The sequence below is a fragment of the Eptesicus fuscus genome, chromosome 14 (assembly GCF_027574615.1).
Source record: "Eptesicus fuscus isolate TK198812 chromosome 14, DD_ASM_mEF_20220401, whole genome shotgun sequence".
Lineage (NCBI taxonomy): Eukaryota > Metazoa > Chordata > Mammalia > Chiroptera > Vespertilionidae > Eptesicus > Eptesicus fuscus.
This window is the reverse complement of record NC_072486.1, coordinates 21,707,333-21,729,752: the sequence shown is the minus strand read 5'-3', so window position 1 is coordinate 21,729,752 and position 22,420 is coordinate 21,707,333. Positions and strand designations below refer to the sequence as shown.

At 38.5% G+C, this 22,420-nt stretch overlaps 1 non-coding gene across 1 annotated transcript; it reads left to right on the top strand.

Moving 5' to 3' along the window:
• Positions 1-3,126: 3,126 nt before the first annotated feature.
• On the top strand, positions 3,127-3,189 carry LOC129151528 (U7 small nuclear RNA). The gene has a single exon (XR_008558189.1). It is a non-coding gene; the product is annotated as a U7 small nuclear RNA (small nuclear RNA).
• The last annotated feature ends 19,231 nt before the right edge of the window (positions 3,190-22,420 follow it).

Genomic DNA, 22,420 nt, shown 5'->3' with positions numbered 1-22,420 from the left:
GGTAACGGGAATGGAAGTACGATTAGCGCTGTGTGACATTATGTCTCTCGAGCACGGTTTGGCTCAGGCTATAGAACCTGAGCAGCTGTAACACAGACAGAGGCTGTGGCCATTTGCCTTCTATTTTATGATCATCTGTTTCATTACTTTGTGCTTTCACTACATCCTGGCCTCGCAGTCTGTAGCAGCAGGCTGGAGAGATAAGGCCTTCTGGTAATAAATAAAAGTAGAACGTTAAAACCACAAGAAAGGGAATGTGGAAAATTGTGATGACAGGGCCATATGTTTAGCCTGGGATATGTACTCTAAGAGTAGTTGGGAGCCGTTTTACCCTCTTTTAAGAGGACTTCACATTTATACTCTGCCTATCATCCAAACATTCTTAAAAGCATATCAGCCAGAGAAAGAGACTGTTGGAGCGCGCTCATTTCTCCTTCTAGGCTTAAGTACAAACAACTGGCCTAGTGCAAGTGGCTTCCACTCAAGATACAATTCCATATAATTACTGATTTTACCGAGGAAAGGTATTAGAAAAATATCAATATACTGATGATTAGCCACAAATAGGACCACCCTTTCTATTCACCTTAGATCCCCAAATGGCCAGATAACAGAGTTCTGCAAAGGAATGGTACAAAGAGGTGAAGGTAAATGCAAACTTATTTAATTAAATGAACAATATGACCAATTGATAAATAAAGATGGGGAAATCCTTGGTAGTACCCACCATGTTATCTTTGACACATACTGGCTTGCAACAACTGCAGAAAAAATCTCCATAATATATAACAGTTCATTTTACTTTTCATTCAAGTCCTCAACTTCAAATATGGATCTGAACACCACTGGTAAGGAAGTGTATTCCAATAATTGGGAAACCAGAGAATAATTTTAAATTTCTTTCCTATGCACAGAAGAAAATATTTTCAATTCAAATTTAGTAATATTTAAGATTTTTGTTTTGTGTAGCTCAATTTTTAATTTTTTCAGGTTTTTTAATTTTTTTTCTGACTACCTCACCACACAGCTTTTTGTATGATCAAGACAGAAACTATGGAGGTTGGACAAAAAACTACAAATGAGAGGAGTGGCCAGGGAAGCATTAGATGTATTTACTAAAGCACGAAGGCTCCCCCTTGTGATGTGTTGTGGACAACTCAGGCAGCCGTCTAGGAGCAGCAGGGCCTAGTGCTAGCTGTCAGGAGTGCATCTGAAATACTAGTCACTGTCTTATTACAGGTTTTTCATTGATTCAGATCCCCTCCAACATATGTGAGTAACTATAGAACCCAAGTAGTCCAGGTAGAAACCATTGAAAGTAGATGTGAGCATTTTATAGAAACCACAATAAATTCCAAATGGATTAAAGTACCTAGTGAAATTTTGATGAATAATTTTATGATCTTTGATTGGAGAAAAACAGGACATTAAAGTCATAACCCTTAAAAGAAGAAGCTGCTAGATGTGATATATAAAATTCCTAAATGTTACCTAAACTAAATTCCTTAAACTAATTAAAAAAAAGAAAACGAAGATAAAAATGTTTGTAATATTTAGAATAGACTGGTAGTCAATACACTTATAAAAAATGAGCTCTTACACAATTTTTAAGAAATAGACAAGTACCATATTATGGCTAATAAACACACTAAGATATATTCAGCTTCACTACTAATAAAAATAAATAAAAATGAAAGGGCCAATGAGATAGATTTTTTTGCATTTTGACTCAGATTTAAAAGAATAATAATACTCAATATTGAGTTTGCATAAATAGGCACTTTAAAACATAAATAGGAATATATATGTATATTTACATGTATTTACACACACACACATACACACACACACACACACACACATTTCCTAGGTAACATTTGCCTATTATAATTAAGTATTTCAAACAACATTAAATATTCATTGTTTTGGATTTGGTAAATAAATTGATTCTTTTTTACAAAAGAATACTATGCAGCTGTCAAAAACGGTAATATAATCATGTTGTATGATTCTAAAAATGTCCAGGATAAAAGTGTTAAATGAGATGGGCAAATATTACATAGTCCTATTTTTTATAACTGTATTTATATATGCATTTTAAATTTCTAGGAAATTCATGGTTTAATTTCAAGAATGGTTATCCTGGGTAAAGCTGGAAAGAATTTGTAAGGGAGAATAGATAACGTGACTTTCACTTTTTCTTGATAGCTTCCAGTTTCCTGAGTTTGATACAATAGACAAATATAAATTTCATAATAAAAATTACTTTTTATTAAAAATATAAAAAAATAAAATTCTCATTTTAGACTTTTTTCTCTACCCTAACTCCAAGGACTTCAGATAATGAATTGGAAAAAGCTAAGGACATAAACAGTTGACTTTTTAACTTACGTTTGACTATTCTTAACTCTGTAGAAATTTTACTCTAGTAGTTCATTCTGAATATAGATAACCATAGCTAAAATAAATCTTTTAGAGTGGAATAGGTATCTGCAATTATTTCCTCCAAATGTTACATTTTAAAGATAATTTTTTTTCAGATTAGGAAGATGAAATGCCTTTCCCAAGTCCCAGAACAAAGGGTAGCAAACCACAATGAAAATTCAGATATGCTCACTCCTCATTAACTTCTTGTTTGACCCTCTTTTGTGACTTTTATTATGAACTAGAGGCCCGGTGCACAGATTCATACACCAGTAGGGTCCCTCGGCCTGATCTGCAGGGATCAGGCCAAAACTGGCTCTCCGACATCCCCCCCAAGAGGTCCCGGATTGCGAGAGGCCAGGCCAAGGGACCCCATCAGTGCATGATCATGCCTGGGGAGGGACTGCAGGAGGGCTCTAGGGCATGTCTGGCCTGCCTCTTCCAGTCCTGATCAGCCGGATCCCAGCAGCAAGCTAACCTACCGGTCAGAGCATCTGCCCCTGGTGGTCAGTGCACATCATAGCAACCGGTCGAACAGTCGAATGAACAGTCTGACACTTAGCATATTAGGCTTTTATCATATAGAATGAGTATAGGAACAGAATTTAAGATAGTTGTCATAGCATGTTAGTGTTCTCTTAAACAAGGCCATAAATAGTGATACTGACTGCAGTAGTATTGCCTTATTAGAAAGAACATACCCAGTGCTTACATCTCTTCTCGAATTTGTCTAGCAGGTCTTCCAGTTTTTACCAAAAGGCCCCCCCCCCAAAAAAAAAAAAACCCAAACCACTCATTGCCCAAATGTCCCAATGGTAACAATAATCATGATGACGATGATGAAAATGACAACGATGATGGTATAGTACCATTTGAACTATTGCAGTGTACAAATCATTTCATTTTCACCACTTGGATAGAAACATTACTTTTTGCATTTTCTTAAGGAAACCACGGTTTAGAAAAGTGAATTAATCAATATCACAGAGCTGGTATGACAGTCTAGCACCTTATAGGTATGTCTAACACTAAAATTAAAAAATAAAGGATGTTTCATTATTACCTTAAATTGCTTCAAAGATTTAAGATATATCACATGTTCCTTGATACTAGGTTAGATCTAATCACCGTTCTCATAATGTCCAGCATATTATAATGTATTACCTGTGATGTTGCAATATATTTTCATGCCTCCTTTATAAATGGTCTCATAAATAATGTGTTAATCAATAGTGAACCTCTACATTACACCTAAAAGCACTGACCCATCACATACTCATCCAAAGACAGCATCTTTTTTCACTAAACAGTCTTCAGACAACTTGAAAAAGTAGTGAGAATATCAATAAATTACTACATAGCACTTATTCAATTATACTTGGACACTGGTTTAAAACAGGTAATGGGTGTAAATCTTTAGTAGATCTGACTCTACAAAATTTTTCTGTAAATCTTCTTTCCTCCCCATTCATTTACTGTTTTTGTTACATTCTTCATACGTTTCCAAATTACATTTTTTAATTTCCTTTTCAGTTACTGTTTGAATGTGTCTGCTGTAGTCTTAAACTGTACTCTTATTTTTCCTTCATCATTCATATTATAGCCCATGTTCTATTCCTCACCCAATCCTTAAGAATATCCCTGAGAAACAGTTAAGGATGAGCAGTGAAGGAAAGCAAGGCGAGCCACTATAGAAATCCTAAATAGAAAGTACAGAGCCTGACACAGAGTCATCCCTCCTTCTGCTCAAGTTTAAATGTGACAAATTCTGTCACTGACCAAACTCTAGCCAGGTAGGCCCCTCTGAGCCCTCTTCTCAACTAAGCCTCAACCTTGACTTGAACAAACACTAACATAGTTTCTCACAACTGTAGGCCACGACCTGAGAATGACCCTACCCTCCTTAAAGTGCCTGCCTGAGAAAAGTCAAGGTTTCTAAAAGGAATCTGCTGTTTGTTCCAACCAGCATCTGAAGAGAGGGTCCCTGTGTCTCAGTCTCTAATGGGAGGGTAGAACCCTAACTTCAAAAAGTGCCAGTTAGAAAACGCGATGAATTTCACATAAACCAACTCTTGAAACAGTGTACTGCTGATTTAAAACGGTTTTCGTTTATCTTTGACATGGGAGGCATCACAGAGCAGGGGTATTTGGCAAGAAGAAAACCAGGAAGAACCCTGGGTACTTCTAGATGCGGTGGACAAGCACCTCCTTCAGTTTTCCGAGAGCTCTTTCCCTTATTGACACTCACGCCCTGGAAAAGACACTGAGTGGGACTCAGAAGAGAGGAAGTAGGATGTCATTCAAATAGGGCTTGTTTTATGTTCAAGGGAAAAAGAGGCAGAGGAGACCTTCAACTTTCCTCTAAGCCTCTGCCAATCAATTCACCAGGGTAAAAAAAATGATATAGGAACTTTGGCTACTAAACAATAAAGATTATCCACTTGCACTTAATCAGAGGTAACTTCCAGGAGGAAGTTACAGCCCTGCATCAGTGGTGGGAGCAAAAAACCCAAGATGGAGGAACATGACCAGTGGGAGTGATAAGTTGCTGTGAATCCAAAATAGAGGGCAGAGGGTGAGATTCCTGGGCCTGAGGGTAGGCAGGAAAACAAAAAAATAATAAATTAAATAAATTTTTAAAAAAGTGAAGTGCGATAAAGTGTACATAAGCATCACTGACCTGAAACCAAACCCTCCCTCTTGCCTTGGCCAGTGTGTGTTTGTGAGTCACTCTGTGTATTTCACTAACATTCTCTGAGTTTCGATAGTTTCCCTTGTAGCAAGTTGGTAATAATGCTTGCCTGCAAAATAACACATAAGCTATGTTAAATGCTTATCATGGGACCGGCACCTAAGAGTAATCAAATATAAGGTGGGATTTTCTGCTGCTCTGTATTGTCAATTTGCATCTGGAACTGCCAGATTTAACAAATAAAAACATAGGATGTCCGGTTAAAGTTCAATGTCAATAAACAAAATATAAAGCTCTTCAGTTTAAATACGTTCCATGAAATATTTGCCCCTTATTTATCTGAAATTCAAATTTAACTGCACATCCTATATTTTATCTGGCAATCCTACAAGTTGCATTCAAAACTGGAGTTAAGCAAATCATTCGTATAGCATCTTTGTAAAGAATCTACAAGCAATTGAGGGTCAAAGTCCTCCCTGGGACTCAATGGAACTTAGCCTAGCTGGCTCTGCTACTCCCAGTCACCTTTCACATACCCTACCCACCCCCACCCTCAGCCCCACCCCTACCCCATAGAGTTATGAAAACTGTTGGGGAGATATTTGTTGGAATACGGAATTATCAGCCTAGGGAGAGAATACTTTTCACAACTACCACCAAATGGGGGAGGGACGAGGACCAGCTCCTTCCCTTTGTTGGAAGTTCAGTTATGCACCTGAGTTGCTGACATCCCCTCTGAACCTATGGGCTAGGGGAGCATTTTTGTCATAACAAAGATGCTGAGCTTCCTAGAACACCAGTAAACACTTCAGAAGGTATGGGCGTTTGAAAGAGTGCTGAAGAGGAAGTCAGAGCAGGCTGGCTTGCATTACATTCAGTGCAGTGATGAGGCTCCAGTGGGCCGTCTCAGGAATTCACAAGTGAATCTCAACTGGGAGACAATATTTAGATGCCTATTATGCAGAGAGTGGTGATGGCTAGTTAATGTTAACCAGAGAAGCCTAATAGTCGAGAGAAATTTCCTCCAGTCCCAGGTAAGTGAGAAGACTTTTAACTCCTCTCTATAAATGGAAAGACTTAAATCCTCTCTAACTCCTCCTCCTGAATACACCAGAGGAAGCCAGGAGACAAAAGGGAGGAAATGGGAGAGCAGACCATTAATCTTCCCCTCCCCAAGTCCCTGAGGCTGAATCCTCACAAATTCTGAGGGAATGAAGATGAGGCCTAGATTAGATGTGAGACACAAATAAGTTGAATTAGACTGGGCTACATTTTCTAATTACAGAAAGCCTGGGAGCCACCCAAAACGACATAAAAGGTAACAAGGAAAATAAGATTTGACCAAACATGTTTTGAAATAGTAATTGAGGAAAACTAAAACTGTTTCATGTTTAGACCTCACCAAGTTCAGACTCTCCTAGTTGGCCCTCAGTACGCACAGAGTGAGTCCAGTCAAGTGAGAGCCCAGGCAGGAGCTTCAGTCTAAGAGATCCTTAAACAAAGGAAGGAGTCTCCGAAGGTAGGCTGCTGAGGTAGATAAAGTAGACATGGATTCCAGTTGGTAAATAAGGGCATCAATTAAATTGCTATGTAGTAAAGATCCAGGTGTCAGGGGTAGGGCAAGGCTAGTAGTGAGAAGGTAGAAGCTGGCTTCAGCCACCAGTCCACTGTTGGGTTTTGGAGATCCCAGGGACCAAGCACCCTGGTGAGAAAAAGGGGCTTAGATTTGGAATTCTGCCCTTCAACTTAGTGTCTCAGGAATGTAAGGTCATGGTCTCTCAAGGAAAAGAGCATGGGGAAACCACTTCAAAATTAGTGAATGGAAAAAGACCTCTTTGTATTATTTAAGCTGAGACTTCGTAACAGGTAACAACAGCAGGACAGCCACCCATGGGCCTGAAATTTGCTTTTGATAGCTGTATAGGTATTCCCCAGAGCCCTTAAAATGAAGAAAGGGGGTTAGGTGGTAGGAACCTCCGCAGAACTAACATGGCACCCATGATCATGTCACAAAATTACTCCCTTCAACCTATAAATTCTTCTTATTTAAATTGCGCTTCTGATTTTAGTCCTATTTATACTCACAATATAGCTTAGCCCTCAATTTATTAAGTATATTTCAGTAGTGCAAATATTAGGTGGCATTTGTCCCCCAGTAAAAAGATTTGCCTATAAAATGACTGAGGAATCATGATCTTTTTTCTTATTGTTTTTATTGATATGTATTCAGAACTAAAAATATATATTTCAAATCCCTATATATAATGTATATATATAATACTATGTATGCTATTTTGTTGTATTGACAGCAAGCTTCAAAACTTCATATGTCAAATTTGCTAAAGGTGTTAACATCATAGGTATTTTTATGCTTAAAAATGTCGAATTTTGTGCCAAAAAAAAAGAGAACATTTGCGGGAAGTTTTAATTCCTTACTTTATTTTGAAGAAAAGTGCTGCTGAATACTTCGGGAAGCTTACAGTGAACATGCTCCATCTCAAGATACTTATGAACAATGGTTTAAACTCTTTAAAAGTGATGATTTTGATGTCAAAGACAAAGAACGTCCAGGTCAACCAAAAAAGTTTGAAGATCAACAATTACAAGCATTATTGGATGAAGATGCGTGTCAAAAACAACTTGCAGAAAGATTAAACGTTGCTCAACAAACAATTTCCGATCATTTACAAGCAATGGGAAAGGCTTTAAAGAAAGGAAAATGGGTGCCACATCAACTAAACAAAAGACAAATGGAAAACCAAAAAGTCAGCAGTAAAATGTTGCTTCAATGGCATGAAAGTCTTTTTTGCATCGAATTGTGACTGGCAATGAAAAGTGTATTTTGAGAATCCTAAATGCACAAAATCATGGTTGATCCAGGTCAACCATCAACATCGACTGCAAGGTCAAATCGCTTTGGAAAGAAGACAATGCTCTGCATTTGGTGGGATCAGGAAGGTGGGGTGTATTATGAGCTTCTAAAACCAGGTGAAACCATTAATACTGATTGCTACCGACAACAAATAATCAATTTGAACCATGTTTTGATCATGAAACGACCAGAATGGGCCAGAGACACAGCAAAGTAATTTTGCTTCATGATAACCCGCCATCACACACTTCAAAACCAGTTAAAGACATGTTAAAAGATCTTGCTGGGAAGTATTAACCCACTGCTATATTCAACAGACCTTGTTCCTTCAGATTACCACTTGTTCCGATCGATGGCACACGCACTTTCTGAGCAGCACTTCAAAACATACGAAGAAGTGGAAAATTGGTTCTCTGAATGGTTTGCCTCAAAACAAGAAAAGTTCTATTGGGACAGTATCCATAAATTGCCTGAAAGATGGGAGAAATGTGTAGCTAGTGATGGACATTACTTTGAATAAAGCATTTTGGATGTTTCTCTTGAAATTATCATGTTTTCTTTGATTACAAAATCTGCCATTATTAACCAGTACACCTAGTATAAGCAAGTCCAGAACTTTAGTTTCACTGATTAATGAAATAAGATTTGATCTTTTTAGGGAGTTTGTCAAGTAAAGTTCAACACTTAAAATACTGAACCCTACTGAAAATTTCTATTTGGTTTGTTGAATTTTTTAATAAAAAATGAAAAATCAATAAAATATGCCCACACAAAAAAGGTTAAAATAGCAAAAGAGCGAGGAAAATCTTTAATTACAGAAGCCAGAAAAAGTTTTGCCAAGTCTAAGATGTGTTCAGTAGAGGCAGAAGCAAGGATCTGGCTATCTTCATGGTCAGTGCACAAGAGCTTGGAATAGTATTACCAAGTTCCGGCCACATGGAGCATCTAAGAAAACAAAATACCCTCAGTCCAATTCACCAATACTGGGGATTATGTGTGGTGGATGTGGCAGACAGAATTCTTAGGTGGCTACCAAGATTCCTGCCCCCTACTGTACAAGCCCTGTCTAATCCTCTCCCTTTGAGGTTGGGCCATATAATGAGATAGGCCCTCCCTTACATAGGTTATGTTCTACAGCACAGTCAGCTTTGAGAAAGGGATATTATCCTGGGTGGGCCTGACCTAATCAGGTGAGCCCTTAAAAGTGACTAGGCTCTTCCTGGTGAAAGAAATGTATGAGAGGTTTTTGAGGGTTTTTCCATTGCTCGCCTTGAAGAAAGAAGGGGCTATGTGGCAATGAATGGAGGTGGCTACAACTACAAGGGACTGAATGCTAACAATACCTAAATCAGTATGGAAGTGGGTTCTTCCCCAGAGCCTCCAGAGACACCGACGAGTAGCTCAGCCAAACCCTGATTTTAGCTTATGAGACCTTGAGCAGAGTAGGGCTAATTAACCCTGCCTGGAATTCTGACCTCAGAGCTAGAGCTGAAAAAATATCTGCTATTTTAAGCCAATAAGTTTGTGGCAATTGTGATACAGCAGTAGAAAGCTAATACAGAGGACAACAGTTACCACTTAAAATTGGTTTGGCAGAAAGGAGGTGATAGTTGAATCAACCCTAGTCTAGTTACAAGAAGAATATTATAAAGCTCAAATTGTGGAATATTCTACAAATACCTGACCAATGCCCCTCAAAATTGTCAAGATCACGAGAGACAAGGGAAGAACTGTCACAAAGCATAGGAGACTGAGGAGATGTATGAGTAAATGTTATGCGGTATCCTGGATGAAATCATAGAACAGAAGAAAGACATTAGCAGAAAAACTGAATAAAGTCTACAGTTACATTTTAAAATGATAACTAAATGAACTAACAGGATCTGCAATGTATCATAAGTACATATAATGTACATAAATTTAATAGTGAGCATATGAAGTATATATATATATATATATGTATATATATATTTTACTTTATAGTCAACTAGAGGCCTGGTGCACAAAATTCGTGCATGGGGGGGTGGGGGGGGAAAGCGGTGTCCCTTAGCCCAGCCTGCACCCTTTCCAATCTGGGATCCCTCTCACAATTTAGGACTGCTGGCTCCCAACTGCTCGCCTGCCTGCCTGAATGCCCCTAACCGATTCTGCCCTAACTGCCCTCCCCTGCCGGCCTGGTCACCCCTAACTGCCCTCCCCTGCCGGTCCAGTCACCCCCAACTGCCCTCCCCTGCAGGTCTAGTTCCCCCCAACTGCCCTCCCCTGCTGGCCTGGTTGCCCCTAACTGCCCTCCTCTGCCAGCCCGGTCACCCCTAACTGCCCTCCCCTGCAGGCCTGATCACTCCCAACTGCCCTCCCTTTCAGGCCTGGTCCCTTTCAGGCCTGGTCCCTCCCAACTGCCCTCCCCTGCTGGCCATCTTATAGCAGCCAACTTGTGTCCACATGGGGGCAGCCATCTTTGACCACATGGGGGGCGGCCATCTTGTGTGCTGGAGTGATGGTCAATTTGCATATTACCTCTTTATTATATAGGATTATATAGGATAAATGCCTTTATTTTAATTACATACTAACTTTGTAAAATATTGCAAAAATGGTTTTTAAAGCAAGTGTATCATGCAAAAAAGTATAGCTCTGGCACTTTCATCTTTTCTTTATGGCCTGGTGGATCCCCAAGGTCAGGCCAAAGCAAAAATAAGAAGTGTACTATCCTAGGGCTTTGTTATACCATTCCATTGCTAACACAGGTCAGGAGGTAGTGAGAAGACTAAAGGATGTCATCCTCTAATTTGAGCTCCTGAAACTTAAGCAATCACTGGAGAACCTGCAAGTTTAAAGATTCTCTCCCAGAATGTTTAATGTGCTTGTTAAAGGTGAACTCAAAGATTTACCTGCAGAGGGGATAGAGATCAGGCCCAGGATCCTGCAGCAGCTGACATGAAACTATTAAAATCAAATGCAATACATTCCTTATACTGCTTTAATTATCAATGCTAATAGAAGAAGCACAGGGTAATAAATTCAGAATTTAGCTGGCAAAGGAAAGCTAGTTTTCATGTTTCATTTTTAAAGGCATCATATTCCTATTTAAGCTTAAGTGTCCTTGCATGTTCTTTCAGAATGGTTCTTGCTATCTTCTATAAAGCTCTTACTGAAGCAAAGAAAAGGAAAGAAAGAAGACCACTAGGTTTTAATTATTTTTTGGCTTCAATTATTTACTGTCAAACTCATAGTAAAAATAATTATAGACTGTAGTTGTACCACTCTTTTTTTGCCTTAAGATGATGAGGATTTTATCTGATTTTTGAACTGTATGTCCATTTGAGAACATGTATAAATGACATCATGTTTACAACATATTTTCAGATATAGCATCTCATTTTTTAAACTCAGAATAAGCTTCACCAAGAGATAGAAATGATAAAAATTACTATTCCCTCTATACAGATAAAGAAATTGAGGCTGGTCCAGATAGGGCAAGTGGACTGCAAATGGATTTGAATGAGATATTTTGATTTCCGCTCCAAGGCTGCTTTGTAAGTAAAAGTGCCTTTGGCTTCTTTCATTTCCCCTTTCGGCCATCCACACCCATACTCAGTAGGAACTACAGGTCATTGCTGAACCCTGACTACTGAGGTTCTCCAAATTTCAGGCCTTCCTGCAACCATTATTGACTTCCTTGGACCTCTTAGTACTCTTCTCTCTTTCCTACACAAAACTTCAAAATCCTGCTCAAGCTCTGTTCCCACAGTGAAGCCTTCTGATTTGTCCCAGGTAAGGCCTACCTCATGGATGACTTGGCCCTGGACTTCACAGAAGAAGCCTGAAGTTTAGACTTCAACATTGTCTCCTGGTGAGGTTATATGGACGTCACAGAGACATTCATAGAACTTTAAACTTGTATGCAATCCCTAAATTCAATCTCTTCATGGTTAGAGCAATTTAGACAATCATTTACATATATAACATCAGTTCTATTCTAACCCATTTCAAACACCCCCTCCTCAGAGACTTAATTTACCAATGTTTATCAGTCTCATCCTCTGTTCCTGCCAAGCCAATCTCCAGGTAGTCACTATTTTTTGCTATCCATATTATGCCTATGTCCCTTCCACAGTCTGTATCACCCACCTCGAGAATCACATTAAGACTTCTTTCACTCATGAAACATTTTCTCAGGAGAATAACTTTCCTGGTTTTATCCTAACAAACTCACAATTATGTGTGCCGTCACAGAAAAGCACTATGGCAGCCCCAAGACATGGTTAATCAACAACCAACAACAAAAACTTTAGTAACTGAGTCCTAGGAACTGATCGGTGCTCTACACAGAAAACTATTTTCTTTTCCACTTCTGCTATCTGCCTTTTCATATCCAGCACTGCTCTTCTTATTGGAAACTCGTTTCTCTGAAAGTCAACTGCAGGCATCACAGATTGAAATTTAATGGGCATTGATCAGAATAAAGGTATATTTCCAATCCCTCCCATTGTCTGTAACTGCAAACAATGTAACTTTTAAACTCTAAGTAATTTGCTTTTCTCCTTTTAATGAAGGAGCCATGCTAACTATCCTAATTTGAAGGATTTCCTTCCTGAGGAGCTACAGCAATGAAAATTGGCTCCAGTCTTCAGAAAGAATACTCCGCCTTCACCTTCTCTCTCTCTCTCTCTCTCTCTCTCTCTCTCTCTCTCTCTCTCTCTCTCTCTCTCGCACACACACACACACACACACACACACACACACACACGCGCGCACACACACACACGCACTCAGTTTTGTTTTCACATGAATCTTTTTGTGCAGAAACAACATGCAGGATGGGGCAAAAAGAGGTTTAAAGTTGTTCGTATGAAAAAGAATATAATAATTAATAAATAATAATGCAAGAATAAACTGTGTTTCATGTACTCAGAACTGCAAAGCTACTTTCGCCCCACCCTGTGTTGCATTTAGGCAGATCTCACTGTTCCTTTAACCTAGGAAGCTGGCTGAGAATGACAAGATGGCATAGTTACATGTGGCCAAAGGTAATGCATACTGTTCAGGCCAAATAGAATTTTTCTAATGATCTGAAAGACTAATTTAGTAAGCCAAATCCTCCCCAATGCCTTGATAGTAGCTCTTGAGAGCCCCATGGAAGCAATAGGGAGATATAATTCTCCTCTTCTCAGTGATGAGGAAGTTAATACCCAGGAAGGTTTATGATTCAAATAGGAATCTGTACCCTCGGTTCATTTTTCTATCTCTTGAACTAACCTGACATAAGTCAAGAATTCACCATTCTAAGAGGGAATTTAAATATGCAAAATATTTAAAATTACTCCCAAATGTTTGTTGATTCGGGTCATTACCACTCATTATTATATTTATAGATGGCAGACAACAGAAATGACAGAGAAACCAAAATGTCAGCCAAACAAAAGAAGGATGTGCAGTCACAGATTGCATTCCCATCTCATATTTAGAAGCTCAGAAGCTGAGCAAAAAAGCAAGCATGTACCTTAGTCTAGAAGCAATAGCAACAGCACACATTTACAGATTATGAAAAGGGCAAAATGTTCAGAGTCTGCATTGTTCAGCACAAAGAATCCCCCAAAGCTTCGGAGACATGTCCTTTTAATGAGAAACAATAGTTTGTAGCCAGATGCTCCGCATCATTATGAATAGTTTAGCACCAGAAAGAGGCACAAAAGAGGGCTATGAGCCCAGCACTTTGAAAATAAAGGCCTCTATGGATAAATGCAGCTATTAATATAAATGGCTCTGAATAGATTCAGCTTCTGCTCCAAGTCTGTCAATTAACAGCAATAAAAATAATATTTATATACCATTCCAAGAAAAAAACAAGACATCAAACATGTCCGGAGATACCTAATGTTCTAACTGTGATCAGATCTGTTGCAAGAATATAAGAACAAGAAATCTCCTCTTGAAAATACTGACATCCCTTAGCTTGGTTTTACACAAGAGACAAAATAGCTAACATTATTCTTATTTTCAGCTGGTTTACTGTTGATCAGGAATAGTCTAAATATATTTCCATTTAATAATAGAAATGTGAATATGTGTCTCATGGAAAAGTAGCCATGAAAGAAACATGAGTAAATGAATTGATGACATCATATTGTATTGGCACTTTCTCTTTTCATATTGACTTAAAGAATGGCAGTTTAATTGATACTTGCTTATCTGTGAAATCAAAATAAGTATATTAAATTATCATCAAGTTATAATAGTATCTAAGAATTTGAGGTCAGATAGCATGAGTTTAAATTTCAGCTGTAACACTCCCCAACTGCATGACCTTGAGCCTGCTACTTAACTTCTCTAATCCTCTGTTTTCTCATCTGTGAAAAGGGATGGTGGAAAAAAGTCCACATCAGGGGGTTGTTGTGAGGATAAAATAAAATAATTCATATGCAAAACTTAACACAGGATCTGGCATTCAGGATACATATGGTGACTATTAACACCTATAATTTAAAGGCCTCCTGGGAGAATTTGAGAATTGTCATCCAGGAATTCCACAAGCAATTTTATACATTTGGGAATTGTAATAGGTATATGTCCATAATATTTTTTTTATCAAATTTACTGTCTAAGCTCTTTTTCCATGGAGGTGAATTAATGCAAATTAAACAGGATGACTTTCCCCAGTTATAATTGGGCTGAAATGAGGTGGAAGGAACAGTAAGACAATTAAGTTTATCTTTTTTTTTGTAATCTCCAGCAGTTCATAGTAGGTTTTAGTGCCTGATGGTTGTAGGCTGTCAATGCTGCCAGGAGAAATTATTCAGAGACCTTCAAGGGGCTTTGTTTATCTCATTTTTCAATTAACCTCTCATTTTAACTTCATCATAATGCCTATGCCAATTCACACCAAAGAACAAATAAAAATCCCCCTTTGCCGGCATTATTTCTTTGCTTCACACAAATCAAGTTTTATTTTTAGTTTTCAGTGCATAAATTAAATGCATGAAGAATGGAAATTTCAGATTGCAAAAGACCAGCAAGGTGGCAAATGATTTAACATAAATAGTTTTTGTGTTAACCTTTTTCCCTTTCTTTTCTGTTTCTTGTTTCTTCAGTATGAGGTAACAAGATTTAGCACTGCTGAAAGCAAAGATCAAAGTGTGCTTGAAGGCTGGGATTTTGTTATAGTCTTAGTTTGAGATTTTGAGGCCTACGTGGCTACATGTAAAACGATAAGTCAAAATCCATTTCTCCTTCCTTGAAAGTCAATGTCACTAAACTTACATCTAAATCTGGGTATCTCATTCAAATGTATGTGAATGGCTCTAAAACACCTCCCACTTATTTGAATTGAGTCAATTCCAAGGTATAAATAGCTCTCAGTTAAACATGTCCAGATTTTTTCACATCAATTGAAATAGCATTGAGATTTTTAATCCTTAAACTAATAAAGTTTCATGCAGAAAAATTAAAATCCCCTTTTTAAAAGTACCAAATGCAGAGAAGGCACACTCTTTTTTTATTTTATTGCTTGGGGACTAAAAAATATGAATTTTGGTATGTTTCTTATATTTGAAAATCTTCTTTAAAAGCACATAATAAATTTTAAATAAATAAAACTATACCTGGTATTATGTCATCTCCAGGTATTGAATATCTATAATAGGTTAGTTTAGGGCTAACCTGGCTATATGCAAGCATTAAGAAAAATAAAATAAAGCCCTAGCCAGTTTGGCTCAGTGGACAGTGTCAGCCCACAGACTGAAGGGTCCTGGGTTTGATTCCAGTCAAGGGCATATACCTTGGTGGCAGGCTCGATCCCCACCCTTGGTTGGGGCATGCAGAAGGCAACCAATCTATGTGTCTCTCACATCAATGTTTCCGTCCCTGTCTCTCCTCCTCCCTTTCACTCTCTCTAAAAATCAATGGAAAATATCCTTGGTTGAGGACTAACAAACAAAACAAAACAAAAAGAAAAAGATAATGAAGAATACCAGCAATCATGTAAATTGCAACATAAAATAAGTATTAATGTAAATTTTTAAATAATGAGTGTGTTCAATAGAAGGCTCTATAGAAGCGCTACATATGAGGGAAGCAATATAAATGTGATTCAAATGGATAAAAATAGAAATATGAGTTTCTGAAGGTGATCGAGTAGGCATGGCCAGACAAGTGACATTATTTTCTTCTGAGAATAAACATTATTGGGCCCAATAAATTTCTTAATTATTTGCAGGGTCCTGCTTACAATTAACTTCCTTTCTTTTTTCTCCATATTAAGAAATAGGATTATATAGGAAGTTCCCATAATGATTGAATTACATTTCCACTGAACCAAGGCATCAGGTGACCTTAGAGTTCCATATAATCCAGCCCTGAGCCCTGACCTGAATGTGTCACATATCCATGTCAGAAATACGTGCAGTCTAATGGAACTATAATGCTTTTCCTTTCTAGACACCAATACTGAGATTAACATTTCAATATGCTTGCTTTGTCATCACACATACTATTAAAGTAAGAGCTGGTCTGCCTTCACCATTCTTTTCCTTTAAGACTGAAAAAAATCGCCGAAGCCGGTTTGGCTCAGTGGATAGAGCGTCGGCCTGGGGACTCAAGGGTCCTGGGTTCGATTCCAGTCAAGGGCATGTACCTTGATTGTGGGCACATCCCCAGTAGGGGGTGTGCAAGAGGCAGCTGATCGATGTTTCTAACTCTCTATCCCTCTCTGTAAAAAATCAATAAAATATAAAAAAAGAAAAGACTGAAAAAAATCATTAGTGAGTAAAAGCTTTTGATCATTATAAGCCTAAGGTGGATTTGAGCTAGATATGTAACCTACCAAACAAAACTCTCTATATCCTACTATTCATCCCTATGAGCCAGGCAGAAAATATATGACATTTTATTCTTTGGAAGAAAAATAAATTATCAAAATATCACTATAAATGAAAATATATATTTAATTTCAAAAAATAACCCCAAGTTAAAAATATAATTTTAATCAAGAAATTCTGTGAGAAACCAAGTACATTTTTTAAAAATATAAAATGTTGAAAACATTATGCTAATTCAGAAAAATGTTCTGTACTCAAAGGTAGTAAGCCTCCAGATTCTACACTTTAAATGGAACTTGAACAGCAATACTAGTAGCCCCAAGGAAATTAATATAGCACTCTCTTTCATCTTTCTGGTGTTAACCAATTTTTTCCTAACTTGCACAATCCAACTTTTAACTGGAGTACAGTCAAAAGGACCTGCCAACACCTGTGAAAATTTGTCTGAGCATATGATGCTGTCATAAAGTTTCCATTTTGCTCAAGACAGGGTGGCTGCCAAGGGATTACGAACTGTGCCCTCGTCAATACTAGAGATCTCACTTTCCAGATCACTGGCCCCAAAGATGTAGCCCACAGAGCATGAGGAGGGTAAGGAAAACTGACTCAAGAATATTCTTGTTCACATCAGACACTTCAGCATGGGAAAAGCCATCACCTCCATCACTTGCAAAAGTAAAGCGTAGGAAAGAATACCCTAAAATTAATAGTATACATTGGTTTTTAATTGTACATGGAAAGTTTCCCAAACACAGAAAAATGTTTTATGCTTTCTAAAAATTATATAGATATTTCAGCTATGTATATTCCAACCCATGTTCTACATTGTGTTTATAAATCAAGAGTTAAACAAATAGTTCAAAAAAAGTATTATCCTTTACTTTTTTTCCAGAGAACATTTTGTTTTGAATAAAGTGAAAACTCTAAGTAAACATTCCAGTATCAAAACATAATATTAATTGATTTTTTTAAAGTGTTTTTACTGATTACTTATATTTTTCTAATTCTTTCGATATACAAGTTAGTATTGAGCTTTCCAATTATAGTGTTTGTATTGATAAATAAAATAGTTTGTGTTAGAATCAATTTAAAAATTTGTTTTATACCCCATATATAAACATTCTCATTAAAGTAAGTTTTATGTTTTAATCACCCTCATAGGGCATTAGAAAAGATAAAAAGAATGCCTGAGAATTAATGTAATATCATAATAATTTAATAAGGCTTCCAAAAAGATTATAGCATCACTTTCTAGAGCTTCTTCTTAACATATATTCATAGCAAGCCCAAGATAGTGTAAGAATTATCAGCATTTAAAAAATAAAACAAAAAGAGTAAATTCACCAGCCTTACCAGAATAAATGAGCAAGTAAATTCTTATAAAAGTTTCATTGGAATTAAAGTAATAATGAATACAAAAGATGCCATTATATTTATACAAGATAATTTTCTTTTTATTTTGAACCACAAATATAACATCAACTCTGGTGATGGAAGAGCCATAATAGGAATAAGGGGAACTACTGGTGACATTAAGAAGAATACTTTTCCACTTACTGCCATCTCATTTTCCAAGTCATTGACTTTCACAATATACATTTTTATTTCTCCCAATTTTACTAAACCTTATTTTATTTGAAAGAGAATAAATAGATCAATAGGTGATGGTCCATACATATAAACCAACACCCAGGCTAGAGTTGCAGACAGATTTATAAGTAAATCCTTATAGTGTACTGTGATCCTACGGATGGTATCGAGTCTACACAGGGTTCTGTGGACCTCAAAGAAGAAACCAAATGCACCAATAAGGAAGCCAGGCACATTGGGAGATCCATGAAAAAGTGAAAGGCCTCCACTCAAGAAAATGTGAAAGGAGGATTCTCCTCAGTAGAGCTACCATACGTTAGTAGTCTACGGTTAGTAGAAACACCATTGACTTAATGCCTACAAAGAATTTTTTTAAGTTACCAATCATAATGGTAAAATAGCATGGATTTAATATGTATTTCTATTTCAGAGATAGTTAAGTACGAAAATTATGAATTTCAGAATCATTTATGTTGAGACACAAAAGAGGGTTCATTTGAGGAGCTTAAAAATGTAGAGTTTGTGTTCCAAAATCAGAAATTACAAACAACGAAGTCTAAGGGGTTGGTGAAGGTGAATGTGTGTGTGTGTGTGTGTGTGTGTGTGTGTGTGTGTGTGTGTGTGTGTGTTTGGGATGAAGAACAGAAGACAAATCCCAGAGAGTTTGAAGATACAATTAAAAAGCAGACTAAGTCATTAGGATGATGTTGCATATTGGGAGGCATTACAGGATAGAGAGGGAAATAGGCCTGGAGACAATAATGTGACCTCCTTTTTCTTATTGGACTAAAGGTCCTTCTGTGCCAGCCAGGCTGGAATGTCTGGCCTAAGTTTAATAATTTTCACAGTCTAGCAAGAGCCTGAAGTTGCAGAACCCAGCACAAGCAGAGATGCAAAAGGTCACCATTCTTACTATTGTCTCTGTTTGTGTCTGGGCAGCAGTCCATGGTCTTTGTTAAGACTTCAAAGAAAATGCAGATGGTGAGATCCCATAGAAAAGGTGTATCCCTAGGTGCAGACATTCAGTCACATGCTAAATTTTAAGTAAACATTATATTAAGGTGTTAGCAAAATATCTTTTCTCTTCGATAATAAATCAAAGTTCCCACTAACCTTAACGTAGACTTAAGTAGAGCACAACTGTCCTGAGAGAATTAATCATCTCTTTATCACTAGTCGGGGACCTTTCTCCCAAGTGCCAACACTTATCCTCTAGTCATTCACTTCTACCTTCTGTGGATGCTTGGTTGTGTGCCCGAGCCCTCTCTCTGACCTCAGCAGAATGAGTTGGCTGCAGTGCAGTGCAGACTGTCCTTGAAGACCACCTGGGAGCCCCAGATTGTGCCCAGTGCAGCAGCCTGTCGGAAACAGGCTGCTGCCAGCGCGGAGCAGGGAACACCTGTGCATCACAGTCTGTACTGGCCACTCTTTCACTCCCAAAGATCTTGCAAGATACAGGTCAAGTCTTTCTCCAGTAATAACTTTAGGTACAAATATTCTTCAGTTTATCTCTTCCCACTGCACCATCGGTACAGAATAAGGACTTGGGAAGGGGATGAGTTAAGTTTCCTTTAATTTCCAATGTGCCATAATATGAATAGGATTTCATTCTCTGACCATATAACAAGAGTATCCTTCTTGTTATAAATGTGCCACACACACACACCATGCACACACACACACACACACACACACACACACAACTACATAAGACTGTATCTGCTACAATTAAATTAAGACTCAACAACCAATCCCACAAATATTTGTGGAGTTTTCAGTTTCTATTTTGCATTGTGCTGGATGTTGAGGCTTCAGGCACAGTCCCTGCCTTCAAATAGCTCCCAGTCTCAAAGGAGAGACAACACACAGCTTCTTATCTTTAATATTTTGTTGTTAATCCTCGGGGGGGGTATTTTTTCCATTGATTCTAGAGAAAGTGGAAGAGAAGGGGGAGGGAGGGAGAGAGGCAGAGAGAGAGGCGAAAAAATAATCGATGTGAGAAAGCCACATCAATTGGTTGCCTCCCACAGGTGCCCCAACCAGGGCAGGGAAACTGCAACCCAGGTACATGCTCTTGACCAGGAATCGAACCAGAGACCCTTCAGTATGGGGGCTGATTCTAACCATTGAGCAACACCGGGCAAGGCTAAAATAACACTTTTAGAAGATCTATCAAGACCTTACATCTATAAGCAAACATAGAGTTCATCAATGGAAGATGATTCTATTTTTCTAAACCTGGTCCAAAACCCAGCTTTCTTACTTTTTTTATTAACTTTATCCCCTCTTGCTATTTGGCTTAATTTGAAATCAATACTTCAGTTTTCAAAACATCTAGAAATATTTTTTTAAGTAATTTAAGATGTTTCTTTATATGCTACCTCAGAAATGTATAAGGAAAGGGTCATGTTTTTGTTACCCTTTTGTATTCCAAGCACAGTGAGATCTCAGTAAATGCTAACTGACGAGTTATTCTGCTGGGTAGTCTCCCATTTTACCCACTGTGGCAACACCCACCTAGTAGCTTCTTCTTTATACATAAGAATGAGTTTTTTTTTAAGTCCTACATCTTTATCAGCAGAGCTAAGAGGAGGAGTCCAAATTGGAATGCCCATATTGTGGGTATACTTGTTTCCAATATATGCAGGTTCAGCAAATAGTACATTTTTTGGTCTTTATAAGTTGGGTGATACAAATAAAAAACAATGTTCAAAACAGTACCACCTTGGAGTTCAGAATTTTCTTATTATCTATAAAAGCAAAAGTTGCATAAAGTATCATTCTTTTTTATTTTTTTGTGGTTCAAAATTTAATTGTATTTTTAAAACTCTTACGGGTTAACATTGAGAATCATTAAGACAAGCCAGCCCTAGCTGGTTTGGCTCAGTGGATAGAGCATTGGCCTCAGGACTGAAGGGTCCCAGGTTCGATTCTGGTCAAGGGCACATGCCCTGGCCATGCAGGAAGCAGTCAATCAATGATTCTCTCTCATCATTGATGTTTCTATCTCTCCCTCTCCCTTCCTCTCTGAAATCCATAAAAAATATATTTTAAAAAAAGACAAGCCACAGTATTTTATCTATAATAATAAAAGCATAATATGCAAATCGACTGAATGACCGAACAGCAGAACAACTGTCCAGATGACCTTTCGGACAACCACACTATGACACGTACTGGCGCCAGGCCAGCCAAGGAGGGTGTGATACGATTGGTTGGGGGGCCCCGCCAATGCCCCATGATTGCCCCACAGAGGGAGGCCCAGGCCACCCTCTGCGGGGCGATCGATGGAGGGGTTCCGCGATTGATCACCCCAAAGAGGGAGGCCCAGGCTACCTGGCCAGTGGTGATGCAGCAGGTGGGTGGGGCCTCCCTCTGCACAGCGATTGATCGTAGAGCCCCCCACAAATGATCACTCCACAGAGGGAGGCCCAGGCCACCGGCCGGTGATGCTGTGGCAGGTGTGCAGGGCCGGCCAGCAATCGCCCCACAGAGGGAGGCCCAGGCCAGCCAACCACGCCTGTTGCCCACAGAGGGAGGCAACCGGTGGCGGGGGAGAGGGAGCAGCGCCACACAGATGGCAAGCAGTGGCAGTGGCAGGGGCAGGGCCAGCTGCTGGCAGCCAGGGGGAAGGAAAGCCCCGATAGGCCCTGATCACCTGCCAGGCTTAGGGACCCTACCCGAGGGGTCCTGGATTGCGAGAGGGCACAGGCCAGGCTGAGGGACACCCCCCCATGCATGAATTTCGTGCACCCGGCCTCTAGTTTTAATATAAATACTTCCGCTCAAAGTAGTTACTCCATTTTTACTACTATCAATGTAAGAAACAGGAGTTTTGTTTTTTGTTTTTTAAAAAAACTGGCTTTTGGTAAACAGTTTATAAATAACTAGAAAGGCATAATATAAAAAATGATCATTTGGCATTCACAAAGTAGTAATTTTAGCTGATTTTAAAAATTAATAATGGCCGAAACCGGTTTGGCTCAGTGGATAGAGCGTCGGCCTGCGGACTCAAGGGTCCCAGGT